This window comes from Dama dama, chromosome 17 (genome assembly GCF_033118175.1).
Source record: "Dama dama isolate Ldn47 chromosome 17, ASM3311817v1, whole genome shotgun sequence".
Lineage (NCBI taxonomy): Eukaryota > Metazoa > Chordata > Mammalia > Artiodactyla > Cervidae > Dama > Dama dama.
This window is the reverse complement of record NC_083697.1, coordinates 54,513,236-54,520,331: the sequence shown is the minus strand read 5'-3', so window position 1 is coordinate 54,520,331 and position 7,096 is coordinate 54,513,236. Positions and strand designations below refer to the sequence as shown.

The window sequence follows — 7,096 nt, the reverse complement described above, 5'->3', positions numbered from 1 at the left end:
AAATAAATATGTCTTAGAAAAGCCAAAGCTAACATTGAAAACTCAAGAATATGTGGGTACTTTTTGTATTTTCTACTCCATTTTGCTATGAACCTACAACTACTAACAAACTTTAAATCTGACTTTCTCTATCCCCAAGCTTCTTATTTCTGAAATAACTATGAGGGTAATCTTACTACCATAAAGACTTACAAGTCTTTATATAGATAGATGTATATAGTTTCTACTCACATTACACAATATACATATACATTATAATTTTAAATAAGATTAAAAATGTTTTACACTTTTATTTTTAACTTAAATCCAGTCTTTTGCAATTGTCACTTAAACTTCTTTGTTTTTAATAATCATATGATATTCTATTTATTAAACGTACCATGTTATTTTATAATTTATAAATATACTGTTTTAATATTTATAAATATGTATATTATTTCTATTTTAAAATTTCATATATGTAAGCTACTTCTAGTTTTTTTATTACATATTTTTTTAGGCATGATAACCATGTAGAATTAGGATTACTGATTTTAAATTTAGATTATCATGCTGTACACCAGAGTAGTTGCAATAATTCATATTTTTGCCATGGATGAATGTTCCCTTATCTAAGTTGGAAAGACTCTTTAGCAAAAAACAAAAACAAAAACAAACTACTAAAACTTAGATAACGTTGGAGGAAGTGTGACTGAAATTACTGAAAAACCAAAAGGACATTTTAAAAACTGTATTAGATGTTTTTCATAGCTTATCCTGAATTACAGTCTATGATTTTTATTTATGTAAATATAATAACACATTACCATTGAAAACGGACTAACCAAGCCCATAAGGCAAGAATTTTTCAAACGTAATGAGGAAAGAGTGGAAACAGGGACAGACTTTTTTTGGGGGCTCCAAAATCACTACAGATGGTGACTGCAGCCATGAAATTAAAAGACGCTTGCTCCTTGGAAGAAAAGTTATGTCCCACCTACACAGCATATTAAAGAGCAGAGACATTACTTTGCCAACAAAGGTCCATCTAGTCAAAGCTATGGTTTCTGCAGTAGTCATAGATGGATTGAGAGTTGGACTATAAAGAAAACTGAGCACTGAATTGATGCTTTTGAACCGTGGTGTTGGAGAAGACTCTTCACAGTCCCTTGGACTGCAAGGAGATCCAACCGGTCCATCCTACAGGAAATCAATCCTGAATATTCATTGGAAGAACTGATGCTGAAGCTCCAATACTTTGGCCACCTGATGTGAAGAATAGACTCATTGGAAAAGACCCTGATGCTGGGAAAGATTGAAGGCAGGAGGAGAAGGGAACAACAGAGGAGGAGATGGTTGGTTAGCATCACTGACTCAGTGGACATGAGTTTGAATAAGCTCCGGGAGTTGGTGATGGATAGGGAGGCCTGGCGTGCTTCAGTTCATGGGGTCGCAAAGAGTTGGACATGACTGAGCGACTGAACTGAACTAAATGGAAAATATGGAAAGAACTCTAAAGAGGAAATGTTTGGCCCTGGATAACAGTCACAGCTCTATCACTGGGTGATTTGTGACTTTAAATTAATCACTTAAAATCTCTGGGCCTTAATTTCGCAGTAAGGCCCTGACTCTTTGTGACCCCACATACTGTAGCCTGCCAGGCTCCTCTGTACATGGAATTGCCCTGGCCAGAATAGAGGAGTGGGTAGCTTTTCCCTTCTCCAGGGGATCTTCCCAACCCAGGGATCATACCCAGGTCTCCCACACTGCAGGTGGACTCTTTACCATCTGAGCCACCAGGGAAACCCACAATAAAGATTGGGCTATATATCTTTAAATGTCCCTTGCACATTGATTTGTTATTGAAATTTTTAGAGCTAAGAACCCAGCTACTTTGTTCATAAAAAATTACTTCATATTATGGCAAAAAATAATTAATCTTGTTATCACACAATGATATACTAAAATTCTGTCACTGAGATTTTTGATTCTCCTAATATGGAAATAAAATACACCAGGCAAAGTGCTTTGATTAGCTGAAGTAAATTTTCTGTAGCATAGAGCACGTTCTACAAGAAAAAGCTTTGCGTAAGATCTGTTGATGTTGAGATGACACAAAGTTCTATGAATATTTGAATTAAAAAGTTAAGATAACCATAAATATACAAAGTTTATGAATGGGAAAAAAAGTATTTTAAAGTCAATAATATTGACTTTCACTAATGGCATTTGGTAATGCTCTTTAGCACCTGGACTTAGATGACATTATTTACATATCCATTACTATATTTCTGTAATGAATAATCATTCATCTCTAAATCAAGTATACAATGTATACAATGTATAAATAAAGTATACAATGTCTGAAGCATCAACATCAGGCCACATGCTCTTCAATCCTATTGAATTTTTAAAATCTGTTGAAAGTTAAATTAATAAACTTGGATCTACTTTTAATATGATGATAGCAGATGAGTTCCCTTTGAGAATTAGGGTAAAAAACATATATGCTGATTATATTGTAATTAATAATGAAAATATTTAGAAATACTTTGGTTATTTGGATAACACATTCTTTATTTAGAAGTATACTCACAACATCAAGTTCTTTCAAAAATCAGAACAGAATAAGGATATGTAAGTTATTGTCTATGTGAGAAGCACAATGAAAATCATTCTTTATCTGTGTACCACAGAAAGGAAAATGCATAAGCAGAAAGTATATTCTCAAATGTGAATCCTAGGGTCAGATAAATTAAATAAAACCACAGAAATTGTGATTGCATTAATATACAAAGTGTGACATAATTTCTATCAAGATAAAGAATGATTTTCATTGTGCTTTTCACAGACAATAATTTACATATCCTTTTTCTGTTGTGTGTTTTTTTTTAAGAACTTGATATTGTGAATATACTTCAATGAGGGAGACTTGAGTCCAATAGCTGGGTTGGGAAGATCCCCTGGAGAAGGGAAAGGCTAACCACTTCAGTATGCTGGTCTGGAGAACTCCATGGACTGTATAGTCCACAGGTTGAAAAGAGTCAGACATGAATGAGTGACTTTCACTTCCATATACTAATAGTACATTTTATACCAGGTAATCGCCAGTCTCATTGTCACCTTTGTCTTTTCTATTTCCACAGTTATGTTACTAAAATTATACATTTTCTCAATTTTAAAATTTCACTTTAGAAAATGATATAATTAAGATGGGTATATCTGAACTCAGTAGTATAAAGGAAAAGTGAGCATAATAGAGAGTTTTCAGAAAGTTTAAAATGTCTGATATGCCATCAAAATAAACAACGGGTTTGATTGTGTTAACAGCATTGACTAGCTGACAACTATTGGGAGTTTTACTATTTGAAATAGATTAATAGCTGTTAATCCTTGTAATTAATTCACTAAAGTTATGAGATTTATTTAATTTATAATACCTGAAACTGTATTAAAACACTAGAAATTGTACTAAAATACTAGATTAACTTTGTCTGTCATGGGACTCTGATCATTGAATGCAGGAAATTTGAACTGTTTGAGTTGTTATTCACACTTAATCACATGTTTACTTGATAATAAGATATGTTTATGAGGGAGAAGTGATATTTGTCATTGACACAAGGAGTTGAAAGTATCAAAGTCTTAGAGTCATTTATTATTTTTCCAAAATTAATATATTAAGCATCTATGTTACATAATCCCAAAGAAGGGCAATGCCGAAGAACGCTGAAGCTACCACATGACTGCACTCATTTCACATGCTAGCAAAGTCATGTTCAAAACCTTTCAAGCTAGACTTCAACAATGTTTGAATCTAGAACTTCCAGATGTACAAGCTGGGTTTAAGAAAAAGGCAAGGGGGCAGTCCTAAGATGGCGGAGGAATAGGATGGGGAGACCACTTTCTCCCCCAGAAATTCATTGAAAGAATATTTGAATGTTGAGCAAATTCCACAAAACAACTTCTGAACGCTGGCAGAGAACATCAGGCACCCAGAAAGGCAGCCTATTATCTTCGAAAGGAGGTAGGACAAAATATAAAAGATAAAAAGTGAGACAAAAGAGTTAGGGATGGAGACCCATCCTGGGAAGGGAGACTTTAAAGAGAAGTTTCCAAACACCAGGAAACCCTCTCACCAATGGGTCAATGGGGAGTTTTGGAATCTCAGATGGCAACATAACCTGGAGGGAAAAATAAATAAACAAAACCCACAGATTGCATGCCTAACAGCGACTCCCAGCAGAGAAGTAGCCCAGAAGTTCGCATCCGCCATCAGCAAGTGGGGGTTGAACAGGGAGGAGCAGGCTGCTTTGCTTAGGGTAAGGACTGGACCTGAATGTCTTGAGGGCAATCTGAGGGAGCTAATGTGAGATAGCAACCCAAACTGTAGGATAGCCAGAGAGAGAGAGGAAAAATAGAGAAAGTGAGAAAGAGAGAGAGAGAGAGAACTATCCCACGAGCAAACACCAGAGGAGAGCTAGCCGGCTGCGGACCGGCCCATCCCCTGACGGAGGCAGGGAAGCAGAAGGCAGAAGCCAGAGCAGGAAAGAGGCAAATTCGGCCCCAGAGCCAGCATTCCCTACCAAACTGCGAGCAGGCTTCTGGTTGCTAACCAAGACTTCCTGGGATTCTGGATGGTTGACATCCGCTGGGAGGGCCGCAGCCAGAGATCAGCTCCCCAGAAGAGACACAGGCGCCCGCTGCCGCCCAGGAGACCCGGCGGCTGGGATGGGGGAGGTGGTAAGACGCAGCGCCACCTCGGGAGAGGGCGCTCCCCAAGCACCTGGCCGCCTGAGCTGCTGGGGCCTGGGAAGGGCACAAGACGCAGGCCTAACCACGTCTGCGCCTTTGGGGAGTACCCGAGAACCCGAACCTGAGAGGCTTAGACCTGGGAAGTGCACGCAACCCAGAGCCCGCTTTAGACAGTCCACATGCTGAGCAACCTGGAGCCTGAGCAGTGTAGACGGGGAAAGCACACACGCTGTGAGCGGGGGCAAACCCAGTGTGACCGAGATTGTGAGCACGCCCTACACACGCCAGTGATATTTGTCTGCAGTGTTCTTCCCTCCCTACAGCACGACTGAACAAGTGAGCCTAAATAAGTGGCCACCTTTGCCCCCTTGCATCAGGGTGGAAATTAGACACTGAAGAGACCTGAAGACAGAAGAAGCCCAAGAAAACAGAGGGAACCGCTTTGGAAGTGACAGGTGCAACAGATTAAAACCCTGTAGCTAGCACCAACTACACTGGAAGGAGCCTGCAGATCTTGAAAAGTATAAGCTGGAACAAGGAACTAGCTGAAACTGAACTGACCCCACACTTCCTGCAACAGCTCCAGAGTAATTCCTAGATATAGTTTTACTATTATCATTTTTAATTATTTTTTAAAAAATTTTTAAGTCCTCTATTAACTCCTTTAATTTTCATTTTTATAACCTACTATTACCTTGCAAAAAAAAAAGACCCTATTTTTAAAACAAATTTCATATATATTTTTAAAAATTTTCATGATTTTGTTCTGTTTTTCTTTAATACTGTATTTTTGATATCTAACCTCTACTCTAGATTTTTAGTCTTTGCTTTTTGGTATTTGTTATCAATTTTGTACCTTTAAGAATCCAATCTTCAGTACCCATTTTTACATAGGAGTGTGATTACTGGCTTGATTGCTCTCTTCCCCTTTGCCCTCCTTTTTCTCCCCCAGGTCACCTCTATCTTCTCCCTATCCCTTCTCTTCCCTACCCACCTCTGTGAATCTATGTGTATGTTCTGGACTGAGGAGAACACTTAGGGAACTGATTACTGCCTAGATCTGTCTTTCTCCATTTGATCCCCTCTTTTCTCCTCCTGCTCATCTCTATCTCCTTCCTCCCTCTTCTCTTCTCTCTGTAACTTCGTGAACCTCTCTGGGTGTTCCAGACTGTGGAGAGCACATAAAGAATTGACTACTGGCTAGATTGCTCTCTCCCTTTTTGATTCCCCCTCTTCTCCTCCTGGTCACCTCTATCTCCCTCCTCCCTCTTCTCTTCTCCATGTAACTCTGTAAACCTCTCTGGGTGTCCTTCACTGTGGAGAATCTTTTCACCATTAACCTAGATGTTTTATCATTGGTGCTGTATGGATGAAAAAGCCTTGAGGCTACTGTTAGAATAAGACTGAAAACCAGAGGCAGGAGGCTTAAGCCCCAAACCTGAGAATACCAGAGAACTCCTGACTCCAGGGAACATTAATTGATAAGAGTTCATCCAAAAGCCTCCATAACTACACTGAAACCAAGCACCACCCAAGGGCCAACAAGCTCCAGAGCAAGACATACCATGCAAATTCTCTAGCAACACAGAAACATAGCCCTGAGCTTCAATATACAGGCTGCCCAAGTCACACCAAACCCATAAACATCTCAAAACTCACTACTGGACACTTCATTGCACTCCAGAGAGAAGAAATCCAGCTCTACCCACCAGAACACCGACACAAGCTTCCCTAACCAGGAAAGCTTGACAAACCACCGGTCCAACCCCACCCACAGTGAGGAACCTCAATAATAAAGAGCCACAAATGGTGCTCACTTTGGCAGCACATATACTAAAAAATTGGAATGATACAGAGAAGATTAGCATGGCCCCTGTGCAAGAATGACATGCAAATTCGTGAAGTGTTCCATATTTTTTAAAAGCTTTTGCACAACAAAGGAAACTATAAGTAAGGTGAAAAGACAGCCTTCAGAATGAGAGAAAATAATAGCAAATGAAGAAACAGACAAAGGATTAATCTCAAAATATACAAGCAACTCCTGCAGCTCAATTCCAAAAAAATAAATGACCCAATCAAAAAATGGGCCAAAGATCTAAACAGACATTTCTCCAAAGAAGACATACAGATGGCTAACAAACACATGAAAAGATGCTCAACATCACTCATTATCAGAGAAATGCAAATCAAAACCACAATGAGGTACCATTACATGCCAGTCAGAATGGCTGCCATCCAAAAGTCTACAGGCAATAAATGCTGGAGAGGGTGTGGAGAAAAGGGAACCTTCTTACAGTGTTGGTGGGAATGCAAACTAGTACAGCCGCTATGGAGAACAGTGTGGAGATTCCTTAATAAACTG

The 7,096-nt window shown here is 39.0% G+C and overlaps 1 non-coding gene across 1 annotated transcript; it reads left to right on the top strand.

The window, feature by feature from the left end:
• The first annotated feature begins 6,543 nt into the window (after positions 1-6,543).
• LOC133071982 (U6 spliceosomal RNA) lies at positions 6,544-6,652 on the top strand. Its single transcript, XR_009696595.1, has one exon. It is a non-coding gene; the product is annotated as a U6 spliceosomal RNA (small nuclear RNA).
• Positions 6,653-7,096: the final 444 nt, after the last annotated feature.